At 37.4% G+C, this 16653-nt stretch overlaps 1 protein-coding gene across 23 annotated transcripts in view; it reads right to left on the bottom strand.

The window, feature by feature from the left end:
• FBXO34 (F-box protein 34) overlaps positions 1–16653 on the bottom strand; it is a 93724-nt gene that overhangs the window by 43664 nt on the left and 33407 nt on the right. The window lies entirely within an intron of this gene.

Below are 16653 nucleotides of genomic sequence, written 5' to 3' on the forward strand. Positions count from 1 at the left end.
AGTCCCACATTTTCACTCCGTACTCAGCCCTACAAATTACATAGCTAGTCCTGATAGAGATTATGTAGGCAGAAGAAAATTCTGGGGAGAAAAACACCATTAATATTTTCAGAAACATAAGATAAAATATTACAAACATGAAGCCAGAAGAGTATGCTAAAAAAAAAAAAAAGACAAAAAAGAGAAAGTGATCACAAGCATGCTTTCTTGGTAATTAAAAATGTAACAGCTGAAATGAAAAACTCAACAGAATAGCATAGAATTCTGGAAGATTAGTCCAGGAGGTCCAATATCTGCATAATAAGAGTTCAAGAGGGGATAAAAAGGAAAAAAGGGAGAAAGTCATCAACAAAACAGTTCCCAGATTGAAAGGGTTCATCAAGTGCTCAGCACAATGGAGGGAACCAAACTCACACTAAGGTATATTATTGTGCAATTTTAAACACTCAGAAATGAAAGAACTGATCATATAAATAATCACAAACTTAATGGCTTTCAGCTTCAAAAGCAATGCAGTAAACATGGAAGAAATTAGAAAACAATGAAGTCATGCCTTGAAGATCTGCAAGCTAGAATTCTATACCAGCCAAACAAACAATTAAGAGTAAGGACAAAGTAAGACATATTCAGTCATTCAAGGTCTCAGAGGTGATTAAAAATCAAACTCCCATTAATCTTTCTCAGGCAGCTACTAGAGAATACATTCTAACAAAGTAAGACACAGGAAGATATGAGATCTGGAAAACAAGAAATCCAACACACAGAGGCAAAGAGTAACCCCAAGATGCTGGTGAAGGGAAGTCCCAGGATAAGAAGTATGCATAAAAACAGTGGGCAACCAGTCCAGATGTGATCACACCTTCAGGAAGATGGGAAGTTAATGGAACACCTGAAGTGTCAGAATCCTGAAAGGAAAGTTGAGCAAGTTGCAATTTGAACTATAAAAGGAGTTAATATAAAAGTAGGCAACAAAGAAAAATATAAATTTCAGAGAAAAACAAACGTTGTACAGAAAAGTAAAAGTGTTCACAGATTACTACATGGCTTAACTGTGAATAGCACATTCACTCTTTTTTTTTTAAAGGTGTGTGTGTGTGTGTGTGTGTGTGTGTATACTTTTTTTTTTGGCTGTGTCAGGTCTTAGTTGTGGCACACGGGGTCTTCGTTGCCACATGCGGGATCTTTAGTTGCGGCATGCAGGATCTAGTTCCCTGATCAGGGATCGAACCCGAGCCCCCTGCATTGGGAACGCAAAGTCTTAACCACTGGACCACCAAGTGCAGAGTCTTAACCACTGGACCACCAAGCACAGAGTCTTAACCACTGGACCACTGGACCACCAGACCACCACTGGACCACCTCCAGTATTCAGTGTAAACACTGAATACTGATCTAAGCAGTTATGAACATCTATACCAAGACAGGAAAACAAAAAAGGTACCTGGGGATGTGGAAAAAGAACTAAATCCTCATCTGCCATAATGGGAAATCAAGAGATAATACTTGAACGTGAGAAATCAGAATACAAGAATGCTATTAAGAATGACAAGGTTCAGAACTTGCTACCCCAAAATAACCGTGCCTTGGCATAGTGAATATTTTAAGCTGAAGAAATCTGAGAAAGGACAGGTGCAGGAAGGACTCTCTGACCTTCTCTTCTACCCTGAAGCAGATCCTAAGACCCTCATGTGAGAGATGTCCTCCCTATACCTGGAGGAAGGGAGGATCCTCATTTCTGAAGCTGGAAGGACAAGGAGAGAAATTCAAAGTAACTGGCCTTGTTTCCCCAGTTTACTAACTTTAGCTCATGTTATTTTGTCCTATCACGTTCTTCCAAGACTTTCTACTCTTTCAAACCCAATATAAAAATGCTCAAGCTAAACCACTTCTTCACGTCTGCATTTCCTCATGAAGACTCCCATGTTACATAAAACATATATTAAATAAATGTATATGCTTTTCCTTTGTTAGTACGTCTCTTGTCAGTCCATTTACAGGGCGCTAGCTAGAGAACCTAGGAGTAGAGTAGGAAGAATTTTTACTCCCCTGCAAGAACAAAGAGGTAAGAATCAGCTATAAGAAATTAAAGTGTTTGCCTCTAGAGAGGGAGAAGTGAGGGATGAAGTGGGAGAACTGTTGCTTTTCAAAACAAGTCTTACAGAGCTACTGACTCTTTAAACTATGCATATTTAACACTTTGATAGAAAAAAATACAAAATAAAAACATGAGAAAAGCTAGCAGAAGTTCAGTTTGATTTAGTTCATGATTCCTTTTTCAGATTACAAGGTTTCCCAATAAGAAATTTTTCTCCTTTCATTTGTGGTATTTCCAATTTTTCTACAACATTTACTACTTGCCCAGTAAAAAGTTAATAATCATCTTACAGATACTCCAACTATTATTTAGGGATATTCCTGTATCATATGATACCCAACCTGGTGCAGCTTGGGAAATGGTGGTAGCTTACCTCCCAGGAGTTACCACAGCAGTCCACACCAAATGACTCCCTATCTCACAATGGGTTTCCCTCTGCAAGCCTACATTCTTTCAAAACACTATAAAAAAGACTTTCCATTTAACCCTGTGAGAAATTCAAATAATAAACACAACAAACTCAAGAGTGTGCCTTTAAGGGCAACAAATTCAATTTCTTTCACATCTTTATTATTCCAGACACTAAATTAAAAGCTTTCAGTACATATAAATTTCAAGATACCTTATTTAAACACAACTGGATAGCATTTAGTATTTGTTTTTATTCTTTCCTTATATAGCTGTCAGGTTGACTCTTATCTAGCTAGTAAAGTTATTATAGTCAGTTTACAAAACACAGTTCAGATAAGTAAATGCTGTCACATCCTCTGTGCACCTCCAGATTGAACGATGATGGTGGTCATGGTCAGCATAGGATATTCAAGGAGGAACTTGCTTAGCACAGAGGACTAAGCCTATCTGTAGACAGATGTAGTCCAGCTCAAGCAGCTACACATGTTTTCACTTATTCCTTTAAGAGTGATTGGATTTGTTTGGATTTGCTATAGAATCATTTCTGGATTTAAGGAAAACTAAACAAGGTTTTACAGCTCATTATGTTGGCAGGCAGGTAGTCATGAAGAAATCCTAATCTAAAAAAGATCCCTTTTGCACTTAAAATTGAGGTGGGTCAGACATACCTGAAGGCACGGACTACATTTCTCATCTTCATTCTGCCTAATCATGGCAAAGACTGTTTTGTCTTCATTATTCATTAGTGAACCCTAGCCTAGGTCATGTGGCCTGTAGGATCATGAACACTCCTTACATACGTACACCTAATGCCAATAAAATATGCCTCTGACATAAAAAAAAAAAGCCTTAAATTTTTCTCAAACTTGCAACAAAAACAAGCTGCTACCAGAAGAATTTCTTTTTTTGTCAAAGTGAAATTAAACCTTGCCAATATACACAAAGAACATACTTCCAGATTAGTGGCTGTTAACCAGCTTAATCTCAGGACACTCAAAACTTCATGTTCACACTAGAGTGCTTTAGGTAAATAATACTCATCTCTTCCAGCTTCTAGATAGCTCTCGGCCTTCATCTGGTTTCTTGCCACCTCCATCCATCCCCATCTAACCCTCCCCCCAAAAGCAGCTTTTTTTGTCACATTTTGTTTTTTGAAACGATTGCTTTTTCCATTCTAAGTTTTCCCAAACTATTTCAGGGTTCTGACAATTCTGCCAGTGACTAAGTCTCCTCCTGGGAATAGCCTCATTATCACCATTGAAAACAATCTCTCCTAATACTGACTGATAAGAATCTGGAAACTCTTTGTAACTTCGGGAATGCAAATCCCACCCTACCCAATCTAAAGATAAACTTATTACAAATGGAATAATGGACTCACCACAGGACAGAACTCTAGCAGTCTTTGTGTTCCAATTAAGCTATTGAGTTTTGTGTATAATCCTAATTCTTACTAATATGAAGAATTTACTATTTCCTTCCTCATAACCAATTAATACATAAATTACTAAGAGTCAAGCAAGCACAAAAGAAAAATGGAAAAAAAAAAATCACCACACACACTCAACACAAAAAGGTGAAACAGCAGCAAATGCCCGAATGTTTTTAAGGTGATACAGCCTTCCAACTGATCATCTGTTTCAGAAATATTTTGTGCAGTACATGTGTTGTGCGGGTAACTTGTTTTTGGCAAGCTAGTCCTCCTGGCTTGGACAATCAACAGCAGATAACCTAAAATAATAGGTCTTTTCCTGTATCCCTCAAATGGAACAACTATTTAGAAACTTAATTCTTGCAAAAAAAGATATCCAAAACAGAGAAGATCATGTATTTCTATCATCACCATTTTGCGTCTATCTAGCTTGCTCAATATTCATGGAAAGTTACATAATCATAGTCCATTCATTCTGGAAACGTGAGAGAGCAATGCAGAGATGATTCCCCCATTCATACACAGCCCCCTGAAGAAGCAATGTCCAAAAGTTATTTCACATCGACCAGAATCAACATGGGCCATTTTGTAGTCACAGCGGAGAACGTGTAGCTCAGGGGTATATAACCTTTTTTGTGCTACAAACTTCTTTGGCAGTATGCAAACATTATAGACTCTGGAATTATTTTTTAAAGCAAAAATACATACACTGAGAAAACCGATTATACGGTTATCAAAATATTTAAAACTCATGTAGTATTCAATACACTTCTTGTTTAATATATAAAATAGTGAGCTCTAATGACAAGTCTATTAACTACCATAATTTCCAAATTATGACCAACATAAATAATATTTTCAAGGTATCTATAACAACTACAATGTAATATAAAAATATCTGTCAATTGATGACAAAGTCACAGGGACTGCTGACTTGCTGTGGTTTGAAGCAAATGGTACATTTCAGTTAGAGATTAGTGAAAACAAGAATCTAACATTTTTCTCATTCAAGCTCATGGATCGCTGAGGCTTTTAAAGTATGCTCATCCTGGAGCATTTAAAGAGGCATTTAGGGACTTCCCTGGCAGTTAAGACTCTGCCCTTCCAATGCAGGGAGTGCAGGTTGGATCCCTGGTCAGGGAACTAAGATCCCACGTGTCGCACAAGAGGCATTTAGAGATCACTTGGTTCAACCTCTTCATTTAAAAGATAAGGGAACTAAGGAGGAATTGATGACACTGCTTGCCTGAAGTATCTTCGTTCCAAATCACCGAGTTCTATGTAAAGTAAACCACTGTTTTCTTCTGAAAACCTGAATCTCACATCTAGACATACTTAGCACTTACTTCAAACTTGCATCTCAGTTTCATCATCTGTAAAATAAAGATAATAATCCAACTTTGGAAGAATTTTAATGTGAAAACCAAATTTTAAAATCCATGTTAAAATACTATAGCAGTACCTTTAAAGGTAAGGCTAATAATTATCAATTAATTCCATGAGAAATCAAAGGCAAGTTATTCTTGTTCCTTAGTACACCTTAAATATCATCAAATTGTGATTTATTTACATTAAATATTTTATGCTATCAAGTGGATTTGCCAAAAGACAAACTGACCCTAGAAATAAGCCACTTTGAAACCGTGCACCTCAGATTGGGACTCAAACCCAGCCAAAACCCAGACTGGGACTTGAACCCATGCGGCCGGGACTCAAACCCAGCCAAAACCCACAGTCTTCCAACTGAGATCACACACCTGGTTTCAGGGCTTGGTGAAGCTCAGGTTCTTGATGTCTCATCACAGAAATAATTCAGTGAGAGACAAAGTTATAGGTAAGAAGTGGATTTAGTTAGAGAGAAACACACTCCACAGACAGAGTGTGGGCCATCTCAGAAGGCAAGAGTGGCCTTGGGAGAAACACACTCCATCTCAGGTGAGAAAGGCACCAGGGTATGGGTTTGTCAGGTTTTATAGGGACAGGTAATTTCATAGGCTAATGAGTGGGAGGAGTATTCTAGCTACTTCAGAAAAGGGCGGGGATTTCCAGGAATTCAGCCACTGCCCACTTTTTGATCCTTAAGCTTGGCCTTGGAACTGTCTTGGCACCTGTGGGTGTGTCATTTAGCTTGCTGACATGTTACAGTGAACATATACTGAGGCTCAAGGTCTAGGGTAAGTCGACTTGTCCGCCATCTTGGACCCATTTGGTTCTAATCAGTTTATGTCATGTCCTCGGGCTATGTCATTCTTTCAAAGGCCCTGCTCCCTTCCCACCTGTTTCAACTTCAAGTAGAAAATATGTTTAGAACGAAAAGTATTGGCTTTGGAGTCAGACTCTTACAAGCTATGTGCCTGTAATTCTATGCAAACTGCTTGTTTTATCTGATCCTCCGTTTTTCAATCAGTAAAATAGGAGTAAATGCTAACAACCATATGAGACTGCCATAATTAAACGTCAATCCCTTTCTCTTAAAAGGGTCAGTGAGGAATATGGGATTCAGATAACTTCATAAAGCAGTAAGGAAGCTTTTCTGATTTATGCATTATGGATATTTACTTTTTCCCCCATATTGTTCCTAGTGAATTTGAGGTTCTTGCTTCATCGCAAAAGAATTTGGAAAAGAAGTGATAGGTAAGAAGTGGAATTATTTAGAGAGAAACACAGTCTACAGACAGAGTGTGGGCCATCTTGAAAGTCAAGAGGCAAGAAGCTTTCACATATGGTGTGGTTAGTTTTTATGGGCTGGATAATTTCATAGGCTAATGAGTGGGAGGATTATTCCAATTATTTTGGCGATGGGGCAGAGATTTCCAGGAATTGGGCCACCGCCCACTTTTCGGCCTTTTATGGTTAGCCTCAGAACTGTCATGGTGCTGGTGGGTGTGTCATTTAGCATGCTAATGTATTACAATGAGTGTATAATGAGGCTCAAGGTCTACTGGAAGTCGAACCTTCTGCCATCTTGGACCTAGTCGGTTCTCACAAGTTTTCGCCAAGTACTATGGCTGTGTCATTCTTTTAAAGGTTGTGCCCTGCCCCCTTCCCTCTTGTTTCAATGTCACTTGATAAAATTATTTAAAATAGAATAAAGTATGACACAAATAATATCCTCAATTCATGGTCAGTGCAGAATCTCTCAGCAATCTAAAAGAAAGCCAATCAAATAGCCAGCAATTTTTTTCTATGTTTAAAAAGAAATTACACAGTAAAGATAGTGTTACTGTGCTTTGAAAAAGGAAGGGAATTAAAACCAAAGGCCATTCCCAAATTTCTAAACCAGACAAAAGCAAACAAACATTTGGAAGACAACAGTCACACAAAATAATTTAAGTACATATTTAAGTATGCAAGTGGGGGAATAAAATGCCAATAGAGGCAAGGCTACTCAACTTCTTCCCATGCATTTTGTTTTGCTTGCCTCCACAAAAAGAATTCAAAGTGGTCGACTGTAGACATGTCAAAGTTATATGCAAACATTTTAGTTGACTAGGAACAATATACAGAAAATACAGTAGGTAGTCTTGGAAACACAAAAGGCTCACAGTCCAAAGCAGATTTGTTAAACACTAGGGGCGGAAAAAAGAACCATTATCTGTCATGCCCTCCTGTCACACCCTTTTATTTGTAGTCATAGCTGCAAGCTGTTTTAAAGACAATGGCAATGTTATTAAGGGTACCTTCATGCTGTGCCAAAGCACATATACAGAGCAATTCAGAACAATCAGTCTTACTTTCATAAGAGCAAAGGTTGCAGCCAAATGAAATGGGTGGATACCATATTAAACAATCTTGGAATTAGCTAATAGGATATGGGAAAAAATGATCATAATGCCGATGCTTAAGTTCCCTTCCTCCTTTACACAATAAAAATTTTTACTATTTGAAAAGCGCTAGTCGAGAAAGGTTCCATTTACTAAGATGTAAATATGGCCTTTTTTTAAGCACAAAGATGCTTATTATTTCCTTGTATAATCTGTAAACTTAAAATATATGCACGGGATACTAGATTTGACATCATATAAAAAGGATACTATGTAGAAACAACTATAGTAGAAAGCTTTAAACATAGGCACTGCAACTAGAGAAAACCAGGTGTTTCACAAACATTTAATGAAAATGGAAACTGAATGAAGGCAATAAGTAACATAAAAGCTAATGCTTGGTTTGTTGTGGTATTCTACTGCTCTATTCCTCAGGAAACAAATTATTCTCCCACTGGTTTTCCTGACTCCGTTTTCCTAACCATAATGAAGTTCAAAACATTAAGCAATTGTTTTTGAAAATTTGGTAATCACATAACTTCATGGCTTACTTTCAAGCACAGTATAAGCTAATTGTTTTTTAAATGATTGGGAAGAGGACTATGTATTATATACATGCACATATATTTAAGTAGGCCTTTCAGCTAGAATGTAAAATTTGTCTGATAAAACAGTGAGCTACTCTGTACGACTAGACTACACAGGTTTAAAATGCAGCACTTTATCTGTCATTGTGGCATGTCAATATTTTAAGCAATGTATTCAATCTAAATTAATTACAATAGTTGATGCTCTGTTAACTGGCTTCAAGGCAAAAATCAGAAAAGGGACAAAAAAGAGCTTAAACAATGATATGACCATAATTACATCAACATAGCCTTATATACAAACAGTACTATTAGTAGTAAAATGGAAAAAATATGAGGGATAAAATTCAGTGAAAACTTTTATACAACAATTTTAATAGGTTGCTTTTAAGACCTATATTTATGAAGTATTACGTTCAGGTTGCTTTTAAGACCCATATTTATGAAATATTACGTTCAGATACAATTCTAATGCATTAATTAGAACTTCTATTTTAGGTTAATAGCTAGTACAAGAGAGCTACTGCTCAAACTAAACTGAAAGGGGAGTATCTTCTCAGACATACTGTTATTTTTTTTGTTTTTTGTTTTTTTTGCGGTATGCGGGCCTCTCACTGTCGCGACCTCTCCCGCTGCAGAGCACAGGCTCCAGACGCGCAGGCTCAGAGTCCATGGCTCACGGGCCCAGCCGCTCCGCGGCATGTGGGATCTTCCTGGACCGGGGCACGAACCCGTGTCCCCTGCATCAGCAGGTGGACTCTCAACCACTGCGCCACCAGGGAAGCCCAGACACGCTGTTTTTAAAAGACCCCACAGAGTTTAAGCTCTCTCTTCTTGGGCAGCTCCTCAGTAGGTTCAATATCTACTGCCCTATTTTGCTCTAAGAATAGGAACCATTTATGAAAATTTCTGCCAAAAATCACAAGGTAGATAAAACCCATATTTTTAACAAATCTTTTTAAAATGTGTATTTTGAAAACCAGCCTCACACAGAGCTCCAAACCTAGAAGAAAGATTACAATAAAAATAGGTTGGGATGGTACTTCCCTGGTGGTCCAGTGGTTAAGACTCCACGCTCCCAACGCAGGGGGCCCAGGTTCGATCCCTGGTCAGGGAACTAGATCCCGCATGCCGCAAGTAAATGATCCCACATGCCGCAACAAAGATCCCGTGTGCTTCAACTAAGACCTGGCACAGCTAAATAAATAAATACTTTTTAAAAAATAGGTTGGGGACTTCCCTGGTGGTCCAGTGGTTAAGACTCTGCTTCCACTGCAAGGGGCATGGGTTCGATCCCTAGTCGGGAAACTATATCCTGCATGCTGCCCGACACGGCCAAAAAAGAAAATAAATAAAAATTTTAAAAAAAGAAAAAAAAAGGTTGGCCACTGGGACTTCCATGGCAGTGCAGTGGATGAGACTCTGCACTCCCAATTCAGGGGGCCTGGGTTCAATCCTTGGTCAGGGAACTAGATCCCACATGCGTGCCACAACTACGAGTTCACATGCCACAACTAAGGAGCTGGCGAGCCACAACTAAAGGAGCCCTGGAGCTGCAACTAAGGAGCCCACATGCTGCAGCTAAGGAGGCCACCTGCCGCAACTAAGGAGCCTGCCTGCCACAAATAAGACCTGGTGCAACCAAATAAATAAATAAATAAATAAAGGTTGGCTACCTAAATTATTTGTTATTTACAGTGACTTTAGGCACAATCATTTATCGTTAAGACTGAGGCCATACTTTTAAACTTATCCTGTAAATTCGGTGAGAACGATGCAAGAAGTTTAGCACTTACCCAAAGCACTGCAAAAAGCAAAAGAGAGGTACATCTCATGTCTCCAAATGGCATTCCAAAAAACTGCCCAAAGCAAGTATAATGCTGTAAATCTTTTCAGAATTATTTATTATAAATAATAAATTATTTTTAAAGCAAAATTAGAAAATATAAATGAATTCACTCTGTTTTATGTATTTGGAACCTACTTAAAGGTCAAAAGAAAAAACAGCTTAATTGAACAGAACATAGAAAACTAATAAATCATTCATTTCAATCAAACCCTCACCTCACCCTCACTACTTTGAAGTACAGGAACTCTGCTAATCGCTTGACATTTGTGGAAGCTTCAGTTTGGGGTATTTTGCTTTGTGCTTTTGTTTTCCAATAAAACTGACTGCTATGGATCAAAGAAAAATCATATGAAAACATAAAATTATTCAAGTTCACAGTAAAATAAAGTGGTGGGAGAGTATAAGGAAATTGAAATACAGGAGAATTCATTGAAAGATTCCAGCCCCACCTCCCAAAATGACTTGAAATTATGTCTAATTAATACCCAAACTTATATATTCTGAAAGATTTTTTCATGGATGAGAATGACAGTGATGGTATTAAGACAACTCAGGGCTGGTGTTTCAAGAATTAGAGATGATCTGCGATTCCCAATATAAAAAGTACAGCACTCAATTCTGGAAAGTCTTTTTAAATTTTTAACTGGTAGAACAGAGGTTACCATAGTAAAAACTAAAATCACAAGCATAAACATAAACCTATAGCCAATTTTATTAGAATTGAGACATACTAACTCATTAAACAATTTCATCACTTTACCAGCAGACATGTCACTGTAACTAAGCAATAAATCCAAATACTATTCTTTCCTTTGTGCATCCTTAGAAGGTATCAAATAGCTTGATTTATTTTCTGATGTAAAATCCTAAATTTGTTTAATGCATACAAACACATACACATTTTTTAAAAACACCCACTACCGAGACCTTCTTAAACCCACATTAAAAAAAAAAAAAAAGGTAGATGAGACGGTATTTCCATCCATGATTTAGCTTAATCCTAAGAATATTCCTCCAGGATTCTGTCCAATGTCTAGCAATATACCTACATCTGGTTAATGCACCAGTTCGATACTTTTCATTTTAAAGTTACTTTATAACACCAATACACTAAAAAACAGAAACTAAAAACGGATTTTATAGTCTAAGGTATAAAATCACTCATTATCAAAGTGTCAGTTCTCCCTCCTCAAAAGATTAAGTATGCAGGGGCTTCCCTGGTGGTGCAGTGGTTAAGAATCCGCCTGCCGATGCAGGGGACACAGGTTCAAGCCCTGGTCCAGGAAGATGCTCCACATGCCGCGGAGCAACTAAGCCCGTGCACCACAACTACTGAGCCTGTGCTCTAAGGCCAGTGTGCCACAACTACTGAGCCCGCGTGCCACAGCTACTCAAGCCCGTGTGCCTAGAACCCGTGCTCCGCAACAAGAGAAGCTACCGGCAATGAGAAGCCCGCGCACCGCAATGAAGAGTAGCCCCTGCTCACCACAACTAGAGAAAGCCTGCGCACAGCAACAAAGACCCAATGCAGCCAAAATAAATAGATAAATAAATTAAATATATATATAAAAAGATTAAGCATTCAGTTTTATAATGACAAAGTATACATTAACCTCGAAAGAAAGTCACAACAGTTGAATTTAATATATGCCAAAGCCCTCATTTCAGATGCTACCCTAACCCCGTATCTAGTATGACAGGAAGAAGTAACAATCTGTGGTAGCAAACCCCTACAAAATTCTCTTTCCTAGTAGAAATAATCAGTAAAGAGAATCTGTCTTTCAACACCTACTGCGGGTGTTTATCAGACTCCTGGAAAGTGGCATGAAAGTTCTGTTTATCACAAGGAAACAGAGAAGTTTAGAAACATGGGACTTGCTCATTGGTTTATTCTAGAATCACTGATGGAGACCAGAGTAATAAACAAAACTCTCCAAGGCTAAAAGCAAATGTAATTTGCCCAATTTTGTACAGATACAAAGCCCAATTTTGTAACCTAAAGAGGGACAAGTTCTGAGAACTAAGGAAGGCAATCATAATAAACACACTTATTTTAAGTCTCCTAAACCCTCGGCAGTATAAATACAACTCCTGGCAACACCAACAAAATACAATATTTCAGTTCCTAGCTTTCAAAGAAAAAATAGAAAAGTGTTTCAAGTTAGGGTGTTTAAATACATTTTGATAATAGCTCCTTAAAGTCTGCCTTTCCAAAACAACTAACAATCATTATTGAACACTTAGTATTTTCCAAGACTTAAACGAGCTCCAAACAACAAATAAATTAGATAAGCATCATCCAAGCCCTCCTGTGGTGCTGACATTCTAACAGGGAAGACAGAAAAAGAGTTATAAAACAAATAAGAGCTAAAACTATAAAACTTCTAAGTGTTCATGACCTCGGATTAGGCAATGGTTTCTTAGATATGACACCAAAAGTATAAGCAACAGAAGAAAAAATAGACTCTGCCAAAATTTAGAACTTTTAATTTTAACTATCAAGAAAGTAAAAAACAGAACCTCCCAGAATGGGAGAAAATACCTGCAGCAAATAATATGTCTGATAAAGGATTTGTATCTAGAATATAATGAATTCTTGTAACTCAATAAAATACAAAGAAATACAAATAATACAAAGAAATAATAATACAAAGAGATAACTCAATTTAAAATGAGGAAAGGACATTCTCCAAAGAAGATATACTAATGGCAATAAACATATGAAAAGATGCTCAACATCATTAGTCATCTGGGAAATGCAAATCGAAACCACTTCACATCCACTTAAGGATGGCTAGAATCAAAAAGAGATAATAATTGTTGGCAAGAATATGGAGAAGCTGGAACTGTCATACACTCGGGTTGGAAATGTAAAATATACAGCAGCCATGGAGAACAGTTTGGCAGTTCTTCAAAAGACTAAACAGAGAGAGTTACCACATGATTCAGCAATTCCACCCTTAGTTATGTACTCTAGAGAAATGAAAACATGTTATCTACACAAAACTTGTACATGGATGTTCATAACAGCATTATTCATAATAGCCAAAAAGTAGAAACAACCTAAATGTCCATCAACTGATGAATAAATAGTGTATATTCATGTAGTGAAATACTATTCAGCCATAAAAAGGAATGAAGTACTGATATGTGCTACATGGATGAACCTTGAAAACATTACATTAAGTGAAAGAAGCCAGACACAAAAGACCACATAATGTATGATTCCATTTATACGAAATGTCCAGAATAAGCAAATCTAGAGAGACAGAAAGTAGATTTAGTGGTTGCTAGTAGCTGGAGGGATGGGGGAAATGCGTGTGACTGCTAATGAGTACAGGGATTCTTTTTGGTACCTTCATGATAGCAGGTAGTACTCTCATGACTTGAATCAAATGTTCTAAAATTGATTTTGGTGATGATTACACAACTCTGTGAATAGCACTGAACTGTACACTCTATATGGGTTAATTGTGTGGTATGTGAATTATGTTTCAATAAAGCTGTTACTTTTAAAAAACAGGGTATTAAGGAAACATATAAAAGGAATCCTAACCTAATCTGGAGAATCAGGAGAGTTTAGTGAAGACCTGGATGCATAAGCGTTTTAAAACATAAAAGTGCATGCATGGCACGTCTGAATGGCTGCTAGTAGCTAAGAGAATTTAAGAATGGCTGGGGTACAGTGAATAAGTGGAAGAGATAGTAATAATGTAGCTTGCATTTACTGAACCTTTACCTATGTGCCAGGCACTTCTTACTCCAAACCCTTATTTATTATATTTAATCCTAACAACTCTTTGAGGTATGGACAGTTACTATCCTCATTTTACAGATAAGGAAACTGCAGCATAGTGGAGGAAAGTAACTTGCCCAAGGTCACAGCAAGTGGTGCTATCATGACTTGAACCAAAGCATTCTGGCCCCAAAGCCCCCCACACTCTAACACTTCAAAACCCACCCTTTCCTGGAAATTGCCTATCAATTAATTACAACTGACCTAGTTTTATATATTCAATCCTATACAGTAAGCAGATATATTATAAATTTATACACAAGTTTCTTTGGTTGAGCACTAGGTGAAGTACTCAACTTGGGTTTAGAGACCAGGTTTTATAACACTTTTAACCTTTAAACTCTAGAATCACACTCAGCAAGACACGTTGATCACTTATTAGCAGCTCTGAGAATTAGGACTTCCTGAAAGACGTGTTTCACACAACTTAGGAGGCATTTATTCATTATATTATTAATATTATCACTATTTCATTTATGTGTATAAACCAGTAAAGTAGAATGTCGTTAGAACTTGTTAGTATTTGTGTAAGAAAGTAGATCAAGCTTAGGTTTCTAGTGTGAGCATCTGTGTGGACGATAGTCCCTATGACTATGAGATATCAAAGTCAAAATGAATTAACATGCAGCTGGATCTGTGGACCTGGTCCTCAGAAGAACTGGACCAAGGAGATAAATTTGGAAGTTTGGGCATACAGCATGGTAACTCAAGCCATGATAATAGATTAAATACCTAAGGAGAAAGCATAGACAGAAAAAAGGTCTTAAAACATTGGTTTTTAAGTTTCATAAGCATCACAATCACCTGGTGGGCTTGTTAAAACACAGATGGCTGGATCCCATCCCCAGAGCTTCTGACTCAGTAGGTCTGGGTGGGACCTGAGAATTTTCATTTCTAACAAGTTGATGTTGATGTGGCAAGTCTGGGGAACCACAGTTGGGAGAATCAATGACCTACAGCAAAGCCCTACAAAACTCTGATAGTTAGGATAGGAAACTTACAAAAGAGACCAAGAAGAGGCCACAGTAAGGTAGGAGAAATACTACTCCAATTAAATTATTTTTACCAAGGTCACCAGCAGCCTCCTAACTGATAATCCAGTGGAAACTTATGACTCCTTAAAACTAATTCAATTCTACTTGCAACAAAAATGTATGGGGCACCTACCACGTGCTACGCAAGTCTGTCCCCTATAACTTGATCCTATCTTCTCCCTTGGCTTCCAAAATATCACTCACTCCCTTGTTGCTACTTCTTTTTTGAACACTTGTTCTCTGGTTCCTCTCCTTCTGTCCACTCAAAACATCTCAAGGTTCCCCAGAATTCTGGGTCTTCTCTTCTACATGCAAGCTCTCCCAAGGCAGTTTCACCTAATCCCCTAACTTTGAGTACCATCTAGCTGCCAATAATTCTCCCACATCTCATCTTTAGAACTGACTTTGCCTCTGGGCTTCAGATCCTATTTCCAACTGCCAACCCAACCACATATTTACAAACTAAGCCTCTTTCTTTCCATATTATCTCTTCAAAAAGCACAACTATCCACGCAGAGGCCCAAGCCAGAAATCTGTGAATCTTCCTAGAGCAATCATTCTCACCTTAGCAGCATATTAGAACTTCCCAAAGAGCTTAAAAAAAAAACCTCACTCGTGGGTCTAGTAATAATATGACAACAATAATCCTGTTCTATGTCCTTAACACACATGCATGTAAAGTGCCTAGCAAAAAATACTTGTGAGCACTCAGGAAAAGGGAGCTATCTTTGTAAACACTTTAAATTTCAGCTCTTCTGAAGTCTCTTCTTAAGTTTCTGATCAGAATCAACATTTGTTTAAGCTGTTTCATTAACAAAAAATCAAACAAATGAAAAAATTTGTTTATAAGCCCCTCTAAGGTAAACTTTAAAAACTCGGGTTCAAATTCATATTCCTACTTTTTTCAAATATCCTTTGGTATATAGATCCTTATAGTTGATTTATAAAGGGAAGAGTAAAAGTTGTTAATTATATCACTTGAATCATAGATTTCTAGTTAAAATTTGGCCCATGGATAAGAGGCAACACAAAACAGTGAGAGAAGTCTATTGTTCATAGAGCCATTCACACAGACACTTATTTTCCCCATAAACGGGGAAAAAAAGAGACACCAATATATTCAAACAAGCTAATAGGAGAAGCCCATTATATACAATACAAGGTTACTTAAAAGTGTTTGCAAATGAGACATTCAACTCCACAGTGATATCAAAGCTCCTCTTTGGTGTTACTTTGTATTTTGAGTATTTTCAAAAGAGAATGACGAAGATTTAACACAGCCGCTATCTTCCAAAGTATAATGTTTTGTTTGTGCCCCTTGTCCAATGATGTTAGCAAATCTACTTTTTCTTGAAAAGATGTGCAGGAATGGGCAAATGGTAAGTCAGTAAGTTCATTTAAGGCTGCAAAATTCTGCCACTTTCACCCAAGAAAGCCAGTTTCTTATAACTTTAGCAATAACAGGAGAGCTCACAAATAGCCTGGAATATGACAGAAAACCAAAGAATAAAAGTTACCAAAAATTTCGACTGGAATAAAGGATAAGGGTTGTTTTTCTTTGACTGTTGTTTGCTTTAGCTGAACAAATCAGTAGTACATCTGTGTTACAAATGAATTAGAATTAAGCTATATATTTTAAAAATAAAATGTGTATGCAAATACCACCAGAGTATATAAACACACTA

This window comes from Tursiops truncatus, chromosome 2 (genome assembly GCF_011762595.2).
Source record: "Tursiops truncatus isolate mTurTru1 chromosome 2, mTurTru1.mat.Y, whole genome shotgun sequence".
Lineage (NCBI taxonomy): Eukaryota > Metazoa > Chordata > Mammalia > Artiodactyla > Delphinidae > Tursiops > Tursiops truncatus.